Source organism: Asparagus officinalis, chromosome 5, assembly GCF_001876935.1.
Source record: "Asparagus officinalis chromosome 5, Aspof.V1, whole genome shotgun sequence".
Classification (NCBI taxonomy): domain Eukaryota; kingdom Viridiplantae; phylum Streptophyta; class Magnoliopsida; order Asparagales; family Asparagaceae; genus Asparagus; species Asparagus officinalis.
Window position 1 is genome coordinate 130,071,857 of NC_033798.1, and position 20,007 is coordinate 130,091,863.

Consider the following 20,007-nt stretch of genomic DNA (forward strand, 5'->3'; position numbering starts at 1 on the left):
AATTTTATACTGAACAATTTTTCAAAACGGCCCTATTTTATTTTTTTATTTTAAAAATCGACCGATTTTTTTTATCAAAACCGATCCGTTTTTTTCCACGTCAGCCTAATCACCCTCCTAAATAGTCGGGGTTGCCAACCCCGACTATTTAGGAGTGCATTAAACCCCAATTAGAAGCCTAAAACACTAAAAATTTATGTCCTAAATAGTCGGGGTTGGCAACCCGACTATTTAGGACGGTGATTAGGCTGACGTGGCAAAAAAAACGGGTCGGTTTTGGTAAATAAAAAAAATCGTTCGATTTAAAAAAAAAATGTGGCTGTTTTGAAAAATTGTTCTTCTATACTTATCTCTCGTAAATAATACGTCAACTTTCTGACATCAACAAATATAAATTTATTATTACTGATTTCTCTAAAATTCTGTTTTATTATATATTCCATCGAGAAAATACATATATACTATCACTAGTATAAGAAATTACAAATGACGAAGTTAGGAGATCCTGATAAGAAATATATGAGTTGGGACTCATGGGTTGTATTGTAAGTTATGCATGAGGATATATGATCAATTTAAGAAACTAAACATAATAATAATTTTAATAATTGAAACTTGCATTGAAATCAGTTGTGCAGGAAGCCAGATGAGATTGATCAGAAGCTACGCCAACCCACTCAGATTCAATTCAATCCCTTGATTTGGTCTACACATCAAAGCCAATAAAAGGCCATTTTCAACCTTGTGTATGTTCCTATTGGGCCGTGTATGTCGATCCAACCCAATATTGAAGCCCTGTCAAGCGTCAGGCCTGTGAAACCCCACGCACTCGAAGCCCCAAAAAGGATTAATTAATTAGATCAGCAGCCGAGAAGACTGAACGACGTCGTCGTCGCTCTTTCTTTCGACGCAAAGGTTAGGGTTAGGGTTAGGGTTTTAGCTCCGGTGAAATGGCGAAGGAAGCAAATCGAAAGGTATCACAACCTTCTTCTTCTTTCATTCATCTGTTCTCTAAAATTGAGTAATTTCTAGTGGTAGTTGGAACTTCGATTCTAAGTATAATCGTTTTAGGGGCTAGAATCAATTTTCCCTATTTTATATAAATATATATAGACGCAAAGGTTAGGGTTAGGGTTAGGGTTTTAGCTCCGGTGAAATGGCGAAGGAAGCAAATCGAAAGGTATCACAACCTTCTTCTTCTTTCATTCATCTGTTCTCTAAAATTGAGTAATTTCTAGTGGTAGTTGGAACTTCGATTCTAAGTATAATCGTTTTAGGGGCTAGAATCAATTTTCCCTATTTTATATAAATATATATATATAAAAGAAAAATGAGTATGCTTGGTACCAAGTAAAAAAAATTATGCTTTTTGTGCTTGATAGTGTCAAGCAGCAACCCATGTTTCTTTGACAAATGAATCCACTCGCCCACAAACGTTGAAAAGAATGAAAAGACAACAAAAATGACGGGCCTCACAACATAGTAAAATATTAATATTTTATTATGCATAGTATTTTTCCAAAAGCTATAAATAGACTCTAAATCCTTTAAAAAAACTCATACCAGAAACAACTCCTCATATAGAAGAGTGAGAGAGAAAAAATAAAGAGAATATCTCCTTGTAAAAAGAGATTGTGATTCCAGAGTTTTCTCCTCATAGTGGATTCTTCTATCCTTACCCGTGGACATAGGCAATCAAGTGCCGAACCACGTAATATTTGTGTATCTATCATTTTATCTCTATTTTTGCTCTACTATTGCTGCGACTCTGATCTATTGGGCCCTGAGTTTGTCCCAACAAGTGATATCAAAGCTAACTTAGGATGCTTGTATATATCTACTTATCGTATGCTCTGTGGCTGCCACCAAAAGTGGATCCTTCACATCAAAAAATAAGTTAGTTTATTATTTACCCTTTGAAGGTGAGGGGTACTGTTCACGAGTACGGTATTGTTCAAAAATATGGTACTATTTATAAGTACGATACTATTCACAGATACGATTATTGTTCATAAATACAATTACTATTTACGTGCAGTAGTAAGAAGTTATTGTTCGAGGTAGAAGCAATGTCGGCAAAGTTCAAGATCGAGAAATTCGACGAGAGTAATTTCTCACTGTGGAAGTTAAAGATAAATGCTATCTTGAGAAAAGATATTGTCTTGCGGTCATCAGTATAAGATCGGACGATATCACAGATGATAATAAGTGGAACGAGATGAACGACAATGCTATTGTAAATCTCCATCTGGCATTAGCAGACGGAATGCTATCAAGCATAGATGAGAATAAGACAACAAAGGAGATCTAGGATACTCTAACAAAGCTATATGAGGCGAATTCCATGCACAATAAAATCTTCTTAAAAAAGAGACTTTACACTCTTAGGATGGCGGAATCTACATCGATGACTAACCACATCAACACCCTAAACACACTGTTCTCCCAACTCACAATGTTGGGGTATACAGTTGGTGCGAATGAACGTGCAGAACTTCTACTTCATAATCTATCTGACTCATATGATCAACTCATCATCAACCTGACAAGCAACGTTCTCACAGACAATTTAGTCTTCAACGATATTGCAGCCGCTATTCTGGAGGAAGAAAATTGGCGTAAGAGCAAGGAAGACAAACAGACAAGTTCACAACAAGTGAAGGCCTTATCGATGACGAGAGGAAGATCAACAGAACGTGACTCTAGTGGGAGTCATACCCATGATAAATCCAAATCAAGAAGTAAGAAGAATATCAAATGCTATAACTGTGATAAAAGAGGGCACGTCAAATCAGAGTGTTTGCACAATAAAAAGGGTGGAGATAAAAAGGCTTCAGAGCCATCAACATCTCAAGGATGTGTTGTCAGCACATCAGACGATGGTGAAACTCTATTCAATGGAGCAACCACTATTGATGAAGGCAGAATGAGGTTTGCTAATGTCTAGCTTCTAGATTCACAAGCCTCCTGACACATGACCTCCTGAAGAGAATGATTTCACAAATATAAACCTATCTCAGGAGGATTTGTATTCATGGTGAATAATCATGCCTTAGAGATTTCTGGTATTAGTACTATCAAAATCAAAATATTTGATGGTACAATACGCACTATTCAAGATGTGCGACATGTGAAGGGCCTGAAGAAGAATCTATTGTCTTTAAGACAATTAGATGAGCTCGGGTGTAAGACTCATATAACATGATCATGAAGATTGTTAGAGGGACGCTTGTTGTTATAAAAGGAAAGAAGATACCTGCAAATTTATACATGTTCACGGGAGAAACCCTGTAGGAAGCTGATTCATGTGTGGCATCAACCAGCCGTAGAGAAGAATAAACCATGATGTGACATCATAAACTAGGCCACATGTTAGAATAAGGCTTGAAGATTCTCTCCGATCAGATTCTGCTTACTGGACTTATTCGGTAGCTCTTTCATTCTGTGAGTATTGTGTTATAAGTAAGCAGCATCGGCTGAAGTTTAACACATCAAGTTCTAGAAGCAATGTTATTCTGAAATTGGTTCATTCTGATGTATGACAAGTACCAGTTACATTCTTGGGAGGAGCAAAGTATTTTGTGTCATTTATTGATGATTATTCCAGGAGATGTTGGGTGTATCCTATCAAGAAGAAGGTGGATGTGTTCTCAGTCTTTAAAGCCTACAAAGCGCGAGTCGAGTTTGAATCTGAGAAAAAGATCAAGTGCTTAAGGTCAGATAATGGAGGAGAATATACAGACGGTGAATTCCTAGTATTCTGCAAGCATGAAGGTATCAAAAGACAATTCAGTACAGTTTATACTCCTCAACAAAATGGAGTGGCGGAGCGGATGAACAAAACTCTGTTGGAAAGCACAAGAAGTATGTTGACAACTGTAAATCTAGATAAAGTCTTTTGGACGGAAGCAGTAAAAATCGTCTGTTATGTGGTGAATCGATCTCCATCAACCGTAATACAGTTGAAGACGCCGATGGAGATGTGGACTGACAAGCCAGCTGATTATTCTAACCTCCATATATTTGAAAGTCCAGTGTACGTAATATATGGAAAATACTTATTCTTGGGGTATGCTGATAGAGTAAAGGGGTATCACCCGTGAGATCCCACTGCCCACAATGTTATCATCAGCAGAAATGTTATCTTTGTAGATAACCAACTACAAAGTGAAGAAAAGGAAGCAATTCGAGAAAGGACTCAGAGACTGTAGCAGTTCAGGTAGAAGATAATCTGAATTCTTCTAAAGCAACACCGGAGCATGATGTACAAGAACCGGTCGAGTCCGAGGCTCTAAAAATTCGAAGGTCAACTCGTAAGAGAAGACCACCGACTTGACACTCGGAGTATATTACGGAGAGTGGTGTTGCATACTGTCTTCTAACGGAGGATGGAGAGCCATCAATTTTTTATGAAGCTATAAATAACACAGATGCATCTTTATGGATGACATCAATGTAGAAAAAAATTGAAGCTCTCCATAAGAACAAGACTTGAGTACTTGTGTCATTACCACAAGGAAGAAAGACCATTGGAAATAAATGGGTGTACAAGATCAAGCGAAATGACGATGATCAAGTGGAGCGATATCGTGTTAGATTGGTGGTAAAAAGATATGCTCAGAAAGAAGGTATTGACTTTAATAAAATATTTTCTCCTGTAGTTCGACTTACAACAGTTCGAATAGTCTTGACTATAAGCGTTATATTTGACTTATATCTAGAGCAGCTAGATGTGAAAACAATATTTCTTCATGAAGATCTTGAAGAAGAAATTTACATGCTCCAACCAGAAGGTTTTGAACAAAAAGAAAAAGAGAAATTGATTTGCAGATTGAACAAATCTCTGTACGGTCTAAAGCAGGTGCTAAGGTGTTGGTTTGAGAGATTTGATTCATTCATCATGAGCCTTGGATACAACAGACTTAATTCAGATCCTTGTGCATATTTCAAGAGGTTTGGTAAAAATAGCTTTGTTATATTATCGTTGTATGTTGACGACATGTTGGTTGCAGGCACCAACAAAGATCGTATCAAAAAATTAAAGGCTCAGTTGACTAGGGAACTTGAAATGAAAGATTTAGGATCTGTAAATAAGATTCTAGGGATGCAAATTTACCGAGAAAGAATTAATAGGAAGATTTGGCTTTCTCAGAAGAACTATTTGAAGAAAATCTTGTGACGTTTTAACATGCAAGATTATAAGTCAATTTCTACCCCACTTCCTATTAATTTCAATTTATCCTCTAGTATGAGTCCTAACAGTGAAGAAGAAAGGATGGAGATGTCTCGAGTGTCGTATGCATCAGCAGTGGGAACCTTAATGTTTGCTATGATTTGTACAAGACTATAGACATTGCACAAGCAGTGAGAGTGGTTAGTCGATACATGGCGAATCTTGATAAAGAGCATTGAAATGCTGTAAAGAGGGTTCTAAGATACATTCAAGGAACCTCAAATGTTGTATTATGTTATGAGGGATCTAATTTTATTATCAGTGGATATGTTGATTCTGATTATACAGGTGATCGTGATAATATCAAATCCACCATAGGCTATGTGTTTACACTTGCTGACGGAGCTGTAAGCTGGGTTTTAAAACTACAGTCAGTTGTGACTACTTCAACAACAGAAGCAGAATATATAGTAGCTACACAAGCTAGTAAAGAGGCGATGTGGTTGAAGATGGTGCTGGAGGAACTCGGCCATGAACAAAAGAAGATTTCTTTATTTTGTGATAGTCAGAGTGCTTTGCATTTAGCAAGAAATCCAGCATTTCATTTAAAGACCAAACACATTCGCGTTCAGTATCACTTCGTTCGTGAGAAAGTGGTAGAAAGAACAGTGGATATGCAGAAAATTCACACTAAAGATAACCTAGCAGATTTTTTGACAAAAGCAGTCCATACTGACAAATTTATTTGGTGTCAATCCTCTTGTGGTATGTCAGAGACGTAAAGCACCATGAAAATGGCAAGATAGAAAGAATAATGTGAAGATATGATTGATACTCAATCAAATCTTCAAGTGGGTGATTGTCAGGCAGCCGCCCATGTTTCTTTAACAAATGAATCCACTAGCCCACAAACGTTGAAAAGAAGGAAAAGAATACAAAAATGATGGGCCCCACAACATAGTGAAATATTAACATTTTATTATGCATAGTGTTTTTCCAAAAACTATAAATAGGCTCCAAATCCTTAAGAAAAACTCATCCTAGAAACAACTCCTCATATAGAAGAGTGAGAGGGAAAAAATAGAGAGAGAGTATCTCCTTGTAAAGAGATATTGTAACTCCAGAGTTTTCTCCTCATAGTGGATTCTTCTATCCTTGCCCCTGAACGTAGACAATCAAGTGCCGAACCACGTAAATCTGTGTGTCTATCATTTTATCTTAATTTTTGCTCTACTATTGCTGCGACTCTGCTCTATTGGGCCCTGAGTTTGTCCTAACAGGTAGTGAGGTGTGACATCCTCCTCCACTCATTCAAATGGTTCCATATCCCTATGCACTCCTCAACCTATATAAATGTGGTCCCCTATTTGAATGAGTGGATGAGATTATGCCACATCACTACCAAGCACAAAATTTGTGCTTGGTACCGAGCATACCCATTCTCTCTCTCTCTCTCTCTCTCTCTCTCTGAAATTAATAAATTGAGGGCTTGTTGATTCTAGGATTTGGTGGAGCCTCAAGGGCTCATGATAGAGACCACCGGAAAACTGAAGCAGTTGAGAAGACCATTTTCTTTTGAATGCTATTTTTATTTTTATTTTATTTTATTTTTACAACGAACTGAACTGGGCATATTTTAGGGAAATTGTTTCAAATTACTTTAACAGTTAGGAGAAGATTTTCCTTTTCCATGCTTAACGAGGTTCCCATCCAAAAACCTTGGTTTCATAACTAAACCACATTGCTAAAATTGGTTTTTGACTATGTTTTACATCTCTTTAACTCGAGCCTTGTTGACTAAATCAAGTATCAAACTATCAATTGCTTAGTTCCATATGCATTGCAGCAATAATTTACTGGAACCTATGCTAAGATATAGGAGCTTATGTTAAGATACACATCTATTTTCTCTGTAGTTATTATGATAATTTTGGACCTAAAATGTGACACTTTGAGACTCGTGTTAAATGGAGTAAAACATATACAACAGCAGCGAAACTCTTCCCGAAACAGAAAGAAAACTGTATGTGTAAATTCACCAGTTTAAATTTTTTTTAGAACCTACACATATCGTCATTAAGACACGAGTAAGCAATTGTTAGTAACATGTATTTTTTCACACTTGCATATATTGTGTTCCTATCATCATTGCGTAATGAGCTAGACTTTGGAATTTTGCATCCTAAATTCTCTGTCTCTTAGTCTGAGTAACTTTGTCACACTGCTATGGACGAGAATTTTGCATCATAAGAAAAGCAATACACCTATAAGATCTGCTGCCATAAAAATTATTTTTAGCGAATGAGATATAGTATACCAACAAAAGTATAATGATCAACATCGCCTATGGACAGAATAAGAGAAAAGTTGGGTTGTTTTGCATAAAACTGGAGCCAAATACCATCAATGTTTTAAATGTTATATGTTATTTCAAGCTACAGGTTATTTTCAAGCACTTGACAGCATATGATGAAATAATACATCGATGATAGTATTTTCTAGACAGTGTTGTTCACATTTCAGATATTGGCTGAAATTCAAAATCGCATTTTGCACGTACGTTATAATTTTTTTGTTAATTTATTTGTTTGGTTATGTTATTATGATTACAGTATGTCATCACATCATTATTTTGTTGCATGGCACAAATATGTCTCGTTTAATACATTCGCATGATACTGTGGAATAAAAGAGAAATGATTTGTGTGAAAAAGTTTTGTTTCATTGCCTCGTACTTTTATACACGTTATGTACAGCTTTTATAATATGAGATAGTAAGTTGACTCTGGCATGTATAGGTTGTTTTTTTGGTCATGAAACATATATTGATTGTTGCTAACTAAATAAATAGAAAGAATCAAAACGTAATCTGAAAGCAGCAATGTACATGAGTACGCTCTCAAAAATCTATTGACCAAAGTAGAGTAGTCAAAGTTCATCTTGTCAAGATAAAAGTATACAGAACAAAAATCTAAATGTCATCTCATAGTTTCAAATAATTAATATAAACAATCAATAGTCATATTGAAATAGTTAATTTATTATTGAACAATCAGAAAGCGTCAATAACTATGATAACCACAAAGTCTTTTACGAATATTGATCCCATCCCCCACATCATTCCATATGGCTGTTTAGTTTTTCAAATTCTGTTTTCATTGATTCTGTCATCATCTATAGAGGGCAAAATATGAGAAAATAAGCTTATATCTCTCAATCTCTTGTGTTTGTTTGTGTATGCACATTTATGTGTTTGTACAAGTGTGGGTTTATTTGTGTAGGCGTGCAAGTAGCCATGTATGTGCACTTTTACATGTGTTCATGTTCATTTATGCATCTGTGTACACATGTATATATTTGAATGTCAGTTCTAAAATAGCGAATTAGATTAGTATTCAATCAGAACGACAATAAACTGTATGCAAACACACCTTAATGCACATGAGTTTTCTAGCCAATTATAAAGAATTTAGTTTGATGATTAAATGTTATGTAATACTATCTACAGCCTAAAATTTAGCATATAAACGATATATATAACATACTAAATATATTATGTTACATTGTACTATATAATCGAGAATCTAACATCGTGGTGTTTATAATGAAATACTACTTTTTAATTTAAAATCATGTAGTTCCTTTGCAAGTGCTTGTACTACAAGATCCTTAAACATATGAAACTCATAAATAAGCTGAGATATTCTTTTAGATTTAATTTCTGCTCATCTGTAAATCTGTTGGAATATTTTGCCTATACTTTATTTATTTCGTTACTTTTTACTCTTATTACATGTCAGAATTTTGTCATGTATCTTACTGTTGTTGGAAGTTGGAACACTCTTATCCTAAAAACTTTTACTATGATTCTCAGGCATCACCTCTGCTTTGAATCTAGTTAGATCTTTCTAGTTGCCTCGTTTAAGCTAACTAATTACTCTTCCTTTCCTCCATTATATGTTTCAAAACAGAACTTAATATATAAAGTTGAAAGACTTTTTCCATTCATTTTGAAGTTTTGGCAAAGAAGCGATCAAGTATTCTAAAAATGAAAAAAATAAGCATCGATAATTTGACAATAAAAAACTTAAAGAATCAGTACTAAACAAATACAACTTTCCCTATCCCTCATATTAGTTTAGCTAAGTAAATTTAATAAACTTTTAAATCTAATTTTGTGACATTATCGATATAACTTAGATCTTGTTATGTAATTAGATCTGATTAATAGTAAAGTGAGAGATATGATCGACAATCATAGGAGATTTCAGATGCAAAACTAGACCATATTGTCGTTCCAACTAAGAAAGTATACAATGTTTTAGACTGTGATGATACCTTGTAGTGTAAGACTTAATAGCGGAAACAATTAAATCATCTCTTATCAGCTTTCGGATATGTTTAACCATTCACGACGAGTAATTTTTTTTCTTCTACATATCATAATCATTTATGTACATCAACCTCATACAGAATAAATAAAAATAGAAATAAAAGTCCAAAAATACCAAGATTAAAAATAAATAAATACTTCTCTTTCTATGAAACCATGTTAAATCTTCTTCATAGCATTTATCTTCTCATCAGGTAGAGATTTTGACAAGTTTGTGGTTGGTATTGGAACTGGAATGAATGCTATAGTTGGCTTGTCAACAACATTGTTCTCGGAGGTTCCATTAGGGTTGGAAGAGCTTGATTCATGAAGGGCTTTGTCCATATTTTTGCACTTGATTTTTCCAATTGCAAATATACAAATCAAATGAAAATTATAAATATCAACTTGTATAATGCAAATAAAAAAAGGTAGTATGAGTGCTGAGGATATGGTGTTTTCTGATTGTATATATTCAGGTTTGGGTATGAAACTTTGTTTCACTATTGAACCTAGGTATGGATATGTTTTACATATCTAATTTTTGTCTGGTTCGATCCAAAGCTGAATATTTTAAAAAAAAAATCTAAATAGAATATGAATAGGTTTCGAGCTGATAGATTTTTATATTAGGAATATCTTTAAAAAGTCTATCATCTTAATTGGGTAAACTTCACATTTTATGATCTTGCAACTGCATCACATTTTTCATTTCATTTTAATTGTCTTTCTAATGTTAGTGTGGTAGACAAGGTTGAAAGTATAAGGAGCACTTCCGTTTGGACGCATGATTCATGAGATCAAGCATTGACAAGTCACCACGTATCCCCTATACCTTTTTTATTTTCTTTGGGATTCTATCCAAGATCAATAGCTAGCAAAGTGAAAGCTTCGCTTCTCCTTTTGTTGGTCCCATGTTTTCACGTATTTTAGTACCCTTCTAAGAGTTACATATGTATTTATATGTACAAGGCTAGGTAACTCGGAGAAGGTGTTTTGGATGCCGTCTCCATGTCCGACACGTGTTGGATACGTATTCTCCATGAACACGTCATGGATACGTGTTGTTCAAAGTGAAACCCGGACAAGGTTCTATTACTTGTACGGATCCTTCAAGTGTTGCTTTCCATTACACCCTTAGAGGGTGTTTGGCAAATTGAAGGTGAATTTGCAAGTGTGAAAGTCACTTTCTTCTATAAATTACACAGGTGAAAATGCATTCGTGTCAGTGTACAAATGTGCAAATGAAATACAGTAGTTTGATTGCAAAAAAATTGTTCTTGCAAGTACAAAATTGGAGACGACGGCAATACTATTTACTTAATTTATTTAAAATCATATCATCTTTCAATGATATATCAATAAATTAATACAGTGGTCCCCACAATTTCTCTCTTTCAGGACGGCTTCTGCATTTTTGAAGGAAAGTGAAATATGCATTAAATTTGACATGTAAGTTTTTCTTCTGCATGCAGTTTCGATAAAACAAACACCAGAAGTGACTGAAAGTGAGTTCATTTTCACACTTTCAGTTTCACTTTCATCATGCAAGCAAGCAAACAAACCCATAAGACACGTCTATTCTATGGAAGAAAGGAGATAGCTGGACATACTAGTACTGTTTTTACATATGAAATGTTTTTAGCATGCTTAGCAGCTTATGTTTATTCTATATAAGAAAGCCAATAAATTATATCAAAACTCATTGGTGCTGTCCTTCTGATCTTTTTACTTTTGAACTCTTGGTTGACTTTTTTACAATCAAGTTCAGAAATTCCAGTAGAACCTGTTGTTTTGGTATACCATTCTAGTTGGGGATTCCTTTGACAGTTACTTCTGAAAACCATTTTAGCCGTATTGTTCAAAGACGTTCTGCCTTGTCGTGTTTCATTTGTTAAAGACATCATTGCCAAGACTTTACGCATCGAGCTTTCAGTTGCCTTTTTATCATTTTCATCGCCTTAACTAATTATTGCTATGCGTGCATTTAACTTATGTTGGAATTGGGGGTGAAGCCCAAACCTTGATTCAGGCGAGCTTGGGTGACGATTTCAGGCAAGGCGACCACCTTCTTGGAGGTGAGTTCGAATGAGTGAAGCAGGCGAGCTCATGGTTGAATCGCAGGCGAGCTCGAAGGGGGGCTGTAGGCGAGGACGACACAGAGGACGCGTGCAACAGGCGACTCGAGGAGTTGCAGGCGAGGCTGTCAAGCGCTACAGGCGAAATCGATCGCGGGACTTTACAAGCGAGTTCGTAGATCGACGATCTTGGCGGGGTCGTGACTCACCCGCAGGCGAGGTCGCGCATGGCTGGCGACAGCCTGTCGCCAGCCTTAGGATTCCCCCTATAAAAGGAAACCCAAACCCTAACCCTCTTGTCGGCTTCCCCCCTTCTCTCTCTCGTTTTTGCGGCGGCAATCTCTCTCTCCCTCTCTTTGCCCTTTTTTCGTTCTCAGAGATTTGAGAAAAGGGGTTTGATTTGAGAAGGGATTTATTAAAGAGATATTAAAGAGGGGCTGTAAATGAGAGGAAATTAATTACTGTAGGTACAATAATTAATTAGCATTTATTGAGAGATCTCAAGTTTGAGATTTGTTCTTGCTTTGTAATTTCTTGTTGATTAATAAGAAATTTATTGTGTGGCTCCCGAGGACGTAAGCAGTTGTCGAACCTCGTAAATCTTGGTGTATTTTTTTTTCTATACCGTGTTTCTGCTACATTAGGGGTTTTGCGTAGCCCCGGCGGGTAAATTCTTAACAACTGGTATCAGAGCGTAAAACGATCTAGAAAAAGTTAGATTCAAGTGGGAGCCATGGCCGCAGATGAAGGAAAAATGGGACTTGAGAAGTTTGATGGAATAGATTTCGGATTTTAAAAAATACAAATAGATGATTATCTGTATCAAAAAAATCTGTATCAACCACTATCGGGGAAGAAGTCAGATTCTATGAAGACAGATGAGTGGAACCTTCTAGATAGACAAGCCCTCGGAGTTATCAGATTGACGTTGACTCGCAATGTTACGTTCAACATAACGAAGGAGAAGACCACGGCGGGTCTTATGACAGCTCTCTCAAATATGTATGAGAAGCTATCAGCTGCGAACAAAGTTCATTTAATGCGGCGATTATTCAATCTGAGAATGGCGGAAGGCGCGTCAGTAGCACAACACCTCAATAAACTCACACGATCACAACCCAATTGAGTTCAGTTGAAATTAAGTTTGATGAGGAAGTTCGGGCGTTAATACTTTTGTCCTCCCTACCAGAAAGCTGGAACGCTACCGTCACGGTAGTGAGTAGCTCGTCGGGAAGCACCAAGTTAAAATTCGACGACGTTCATGATCTGGTTCTCAGTGAGGAGATCCGACGAAGAGAGTCGGGTGAAGTTACAACCTCTTCAGTATTACATACAGAGTCAAGAGGTAGAAATTCAACCAGGGGAACGGACGAGGTAAATCAAACTACAGAGGTAGATTAAAGGACAGGAGGTCCAAATCAAGGAATCCAAGCAACAGTTCGAAGGCTATCGAGTGTTGGAATTATGAAAAGACCGAGCATTACAAGAATCAGTGCAAGAGTGCTTAGAAGGAGAAGAAGGCGAAGGCAGAGGTGAATGTCACTTCCACTTCAGAAGGAGACGACGCATTGATATGCTCTTTGGAAAGCAAGGAAGAATCTTGGGTGTTAGATTCAGGAGCGTCGTTCCATGCTACTTCTCAGAAAGAATTCTTCGAGAAGTATGTTCTCGGAAATCTTGGATACGTATATCTTGGTGATGATCAACCGTGTGCTATTGTGGGCAAATGTGTGGTAAAAATTAAGTTGAACGGGTCAGTATGTGAGCTGAATGATGTCAGACATATTTCCGACCTGAGAAATAATTTAATATCCGTAGGCCAATTGGCTGGCGAAGGATACACTACGACCTTCCATGGAGATGATTGGAAGATCTCAAAGGGCGCAATGACGATTGTCCGAGACAGGAAGATTGGTACCCTGTATATGACAGCAGGTGCGCGCTGTTTGATCTCAGTTACAGCAGGCAATGAGACTTCAAAACTGTGGCATCAGAGACTCGATCATATGAGTGAAAAGGGGATAAAAATCATGCACACAAAGGGAAAACTCCCAGGTCTAGAATCAGTTGATTTAGATGTGTGAAGAATGCATACTTGGAAAGCAGAAAAGAGTTAGCTTCCAGACAAGTGGCAGAACCCCCAAGAAGGAGAAGCTAGAAGTCGTTCACTCAGATGTTTGGGGACCAACCACCACCGCGTCCATAAGTGGAAAACACTACTTCGTGACTTTTATCGATGATCACTCTCGGAAAGTGTGGGTCTACTTTCTGAAGCATAAGTCAGAAGTATTTGAAGCTTTCAGGAAATGAAAAGCTATGGTTGAGAATGAGACCGGTCTGAGAATAAAGAAGGTCAGGACCGATAATAGTGGTGAGTATGAAAACACCGGATTCAAGAAGTTTTGCTATGAGCACGGGATCAAAATGCAGAGAACCGTGCCCGGTACGCCTCAGCAAAATGGTGTAGCTGAGCGGATGAACCGAACGCCGACAGAGAGAGCCATAAGCATTCGGGTACAGTCAGGCCTACCGAAGCAGTTCTGGGCAGAAGCGGTCAACACAGCAGCTTACTTGATTAACCGAGGTCTATCGGTTCTATTGGAGCACAGAATACCAGAGGAGGTATGGTGCGAGAAGGAGGTAAAACTCTCACATCTTAAAGTTTTCGGTTGTGTAGCTTACGTGCATATTAGTGAGAAAGGCAGGAATAAGCTTGATCCCAAGTCAAAGAAATACACTTTCATCGTCTATGGTGAAGATGAGTTCGGCTACCGTATTTGGGACAACGAAAACAAGAAAGTGATCAGGAGCAGAGATATGATATTCAACGAGAAGGTGATGTACAAGGACATGCACAAGACAAATGACTCAGAGAGCGAGTCAATATTTGTAGATGCAGATGATGTCCCGAGTAACCTCTCGGAAGAACCCAATACAGAAGATCCTCAGCCAAAAGAGCCTGTTGGATAAGATGGTGCATAAGAGCCCGACGCACCAGCTCCGATTTTGAGGAGATCTTCACGATCTCCTGCCCAACAGGAGTTACATGAACTATCTGTTGTTGACAGATAGAGGGGAGCCTGAAAACTATGATGAAGCTTGTCAGGGTGGAGATGCGAGCAAGTGGGAGCTTGCTATGAAAGATGAGATGAAGTCTCTCATCTCAAATCAGACGTAGGAACTAGCTGAGTTACCTACGGGTAAAAAGGCACTCCACAACAAATGGGTATACCGGATGAAAGAGGAGCAGGATGATTCCAGAAGATATAAAGCCCGACTAATTGTCAAAGGTTTCCAGCAGAATGAAAGAATTGACTACACCGATATTTTTGCTCCCGTGGTGAAGCTAAATACTATCAGGACAGTGATGAGTATTGTAGCAATTGAAGATCTTCATCTCGAGCAGTTAGATGTGAAGACAACGTTTCTTCATGGAAATCTAGAAGAAGAGATATACATACACCAGCCAGAAGGTTTCTCAGAAGAAAAGAAAAAGAACCTGGTGTGCAGACTCAAGAAAAGCTTGTATGACCTGAAACAAACCCCAAGACAGTGGTATAAGAAGTTTGACGGTTTCATGCACAAGGAAGGTTTTCAGAAGTGCAACGCCGACCACTGTTGCTACTTCAAAATATATCAGTCTAGTTATATCATCCTACTGTTGTATGTTGATGATATGTTGGTTGTAGGAGCAGATATGGAGGATATCAGGAGTTTGAAGCAGTAGCTGTCAAAGGAGTTTGACATGAAGGATTTGGGTCCAGCGAAGAAGATCATTGGAATACAAATCATGAAAGATAAGAAGAGAGATCTCTTGCAGTTATCTCAGACGGAGTACATCAACCGTGTTTTGCAAAGATTTAACATGGGCGACGCTAAACCAGTGAGCACACCCTTGGCCAACCATTTTCGCCTATCGAATGATCAGTCTCCTCAGTTAGAAGAAGAGAAAGAGAGTATGGCTTAGGTTCCTTACGCCTCAGCTATCGGAAGTTTGATGTACGTAATGGTCTGTACGAGACCAGACATTGGTCATGCAGTGGGAGTGGTCAGCCGGTTTATGTCGAATGCAGGAAAAACTCATTGGGAAGCGGTCAAGTGGATTCTGAGGTATCTACGAGGTACCACACACAAGTGTTTGCACTTTGGTAAGGGAGAGGTGGAAGTGCATGGGTATGTAGATGCAAACTTCGGCGGTGAAGTCGATCACCGAAGAAGCACCACCGGCTATGTATTCACTGTCAGAACTACAGCTATTAGTTGGATATCACAGATACAGAAGATTATCACTCTGTCCACTACAGAAGCTGAGTATGTTACAGTGACTGAAATCAGTAAAGAGATGATATGGCTTCAGGGTTTGTTAACAGAGCTGGGATTCAAACAAGAGAAGAATGTTTTGCATAGCGATAGTCAGAGTGTGATTCACTTAGCTAAGAATTCCGCATTTCATTCTAGAACGAAGCATATTGCACTTTGGTACCACTTCATCAGATCCCTGTTGGAAGATGACGTGTTGAATCTGGAGAAGATTCCAGGGAGTAAGAATCCAGCAGACATGTTAATAAAGACGGTGACCGTTTAGAAACTGGAGTTGTGCGTAATTTCAGTTGGCCTTCATACATAGATGATGAGAGCGGAGCCACACAGAAGATGATGCTTGTTGAGATAGCCTGCTGACGACGGTTTGATCTCCAAGTGGGAGATTGTTGGAATTGGGGGTGAAGCCCAAACCTTGATTCAGGCGAGCTTGGGCGACGATTTCAGGCAAGACGGCCACCTTCTTGAAAGCGAGTTCGAATGAGTGTAGCAAGTGAGCTCATGGTTGAATCGCACGCGAGCTCGAAGGAGGCTGTAGGCGAGGACGACGCAGAGGACGCGTGCAACAGGCGACTCGAGGAGTTGCAGGCGAGGCTGTCAAGCGCTACAGGCGAAATCGATCACGGGACTTTACAGGCGAGTTCAAGTCGAGATCTGGCGGAGTCGTGGCTCGCCCGCAGGCGAGGTCGCGCATGGCTGGCAACAACCTGTCACCAGCCTTAGGGTTCCCCCTATAAAAGGAAACCCAAACCCTAACCCTCTTGTCGGCTTTCCCCCCCCCCTCTCTCTCTCGTTTTTGCGGCGGCAATCTCTCTCTCCCTCTCTTTGCCCTTTTTCCGTTCTCAGAGATTTGAGAAAAGGGGTTTGATTTGAGAAGGGATTTATTAAGGAGATATTAAAGAGGGTCGTAAAATAGAGGAAATTAATTACTGTAGCTACAGTAATTAATTAGCATTTATTGAGAGATCTCAAGTTTGAGATCTGCTCTTGCTTTGTAATTTCTTGTTGATTAATAAGAAATTTATTGTGTGGCTCCCGAGGACGTAGGCAGTTGCCGAACCTCGTAAATCTTGGTGTACTTTTTTTCTATACCGCGTTTCTGCTGCATTAGGGGTTTTGCGTAGCCCCGACGGGTAAATTCCCAACAACTTATTCCATTGTTACTTAACTCATTACCATTGTTACTTAACTCTTGCTGCCTCTCCTATCCAAGATCGGAGTAAGATGACATCTGTGTGGGCACAAGGTTGGTTCTTTGCATACAATATCATCGGCTCACTGCCAACTTTTTAGTCTATGCGTATAAGTAGTTTGTTTTTGGTAAAATATTCTTGATTGCTATATATGATAAGTTCTACTCTAAAGTAATCGAGGAGGATATGTGCATTTTATAGTTATTGTACTTTGATTTTGAGAAAGTTCAGTAACTTCTATGGGTCTATTAATATTATGCTCACACTGTATGAATATCCTGGTTCTGGCCCTGCTCTCATCTGAACGATATATCCATCGCAACGCTTTGTTAATTGCAACGCTTTCTTTTTTCAAGCACTAACCATCCTCTGCTCCCTTTGCGTGAAATAAAAGGGGTTTGGGTTCTCTTTTTGCGTGAATTGTTTGTGAACCCTTCAGATATTGACACCAGTCAGGGGATTATTAAGAGCTGAAGCAAATCATATCTGAAACACGTGGAAAAAATCTCCGATCCCCGCATATTTTCTATATCAAGCATTTTTGGATTCCTAAAGCTTGATACTGTTGAGTACATCGTTTTAATATTTTGCATTCAATGCATGGGAATCCTCAGGCACAAGGTTCATTTGCCATTTATAGAAATCTGATGTTGAAAGCCAAAGTGTTTCTGGCAAGGTCTAAATCGTACTTCGGTAGTTTAAGTGTTTAAGTGTTTAAGCTGTATAACTGTTCATATTTCTGATCTGAAGGTGTGAACGTAACTATTTTCTTTGCAGGAAAAATGTCTGATTCCTTGAGTAGTGGAAACTCATCCTTTTTAAGAAGCCTACCTCATTCTTTAATTAGCATTCATTCCTTCAATAATGCCAGGTTTCTTTGCAGGACAGTGAAGCTGCTATAGTTTCTTTGCGGGTGTTGCCTTGTCACCTTACCTTGTTCAAATTATGTAAATATGCTATAAGAATCAGCAACATTTGAGCAATTTTTATTTTTTGCTGCAGACTTTAGAGGGACGGGTAACAACCTGAGAGAATTGCTACAACAAGATCCAGCTCTTGGTTGCCAAATTATGTCAAGAGTGGCGACGTAATTCTCTTTCCTTTCTCAAGATAATTATCTGCTGTGTCAATTTTCTTTCACCAACCTCTAATTATTTTTATGCATTTATTTATTATTTTTTTGCAGATTGTTTTTGGCATCTATTAAGTTTAACACATGATGTAAGTTTATCCGTCAGCACGTGTCCACCAATGTATATTTTTTATATTGTCGCGTATTTTCTCTATCAATCCCTAGATTTAGATCTAACAACTCTACTCGATGACCCCTCATTTTATTTTTAAGTTTTCTTTTTAACTTCTTTCCCTTTCGTGCTAGCAGGCAAGACTACTGTTTTAATTGAATACTAGTTCTAAACATGTTTATGTCATCGGGGTTCATGTCATTGTACTAGCTCTGTGAAGATTAGATTAGCGCGTTAAGACAAAGATCAACGAGCTTTGCGGCAGTTTATAAAAAAAATAGAAAACTTAAACATGATTGAATTTAGTAGTAATTACGAGTTCTTTAGCACTAGAAGCCACCTAGTACTGTGGCATCGGTTTAACATTATCTTTATTCTTATATAATATTTCTCTTGCAATCTTGCTCTGCTAATTTTTGTCCAGAAGGTTTGAAATGTTGCTTCTATGAAACTAGTGTTTTTATCGGGTTAATTTCACACACACCAAGAAATTTGGCCTGTTTTCAGATGACCTCCAAAAAGTTTGGAAATGCCACTTAAATCTTCTAAACATTTTTAGATAATCCCCAAAAAGTTGAGGGTTATCTGGAAGAAAAAAAAGATTCAGAAAACATCCAACAACCTTATTTCCACCGATTTACTATTGAACTAGATGTTAGTGAAAGTCGCGCAAGTTGGTTAGTCATAAATAAATATCAACAAGATTAAAAACTTTGGGAGTAAAATGCTTATAATTGAAGTTGACAATCTACACTTTGTGTTGGGAATTTAACGCCGAAATCCCTAATGCAACAGAAACGCAGTATAGAGAACAATACACAAGATTTAACGAGGTTCGGCAACTGCCTACGTCCTCAGGAGCCACACAGTCAATTTCTTATTTAATCTAACAAGAAATTACAAATTAAGAGCAAATCTCTAAACTGAGATTTCTCAGATTAAACACTGTAGCTACAGTGTTAATATTAAAGGGAATAAACCCTTTCAATTTCTCTCACAATAAAACCCCTCTTTTATCCTTCTCTCTCTCTAATCCTTTTCTAATCTCCCCTCAAAACACCTGAGAGCTGGAGATTAAAAGGAGTAAAATCGCTGCTGCGATTTCAGAGCCGAAGATGGGAAAAAACGCCGCTGCGTTTTTGGGTCGCCGCCAGCCAGAGAGAAATCGGAGGAAGGGGAAAAAGCACAAACCCTAGGGCTCGGGGGGGCTTCTTTTATAGCCAAAAATTTGACAGGCTGGTGTAGGTGTAAATTTTGATCTCCCGGAAACAGGGAGCTTCGTTTGTATTGATAAGAAGGCTTATTACAAACTAATAAATCAAATGTTTACAACAGAAGCGGAGGGAAAGCCCTCCTTGTTTAACGTGGGTTCCTCGGTGGCGATAGGACGCCTCGCTCGGTGCTCGTGCCGAGTCTGCTTCCCTTGGACGATCCGATCGAAGTTGCTGCCGGAGCCGGAGCTTCGGTTCTCAACAGAAGCAGAGGGAAGGCCCTCTTTGTTTTGTGTGGGGACTTTAGGTGGCGATAGGATGCCTCGCTCGGTGCTCGTGCCGAGTCTGCTTCCCTTGGACGATCCGATCGAAGTTGATGCCGGAGCCGGAGCTTCGGTTCTCAAATGAGGGAGCCT

General features: G+C 38.3%; 1 long non-coding RNA gene across 1 annotated transcript; it reads left to right on the forward strand.

Moving 5' to 3' along the window:
• LOC109841361 lies at positions 852–19,711 on the forward strand. Its single transcript, XR_002247255.1, has 6 exons — positions 852–915; positions 1,122–1,180; positions 10,947–10,997; positions 17,914–18,049; positions 18,139–18,223; positions 18,323–19,711. It is a non-coding gene; the product is annotated as an uncharacterized LOC109841361 (long non-coding RNA).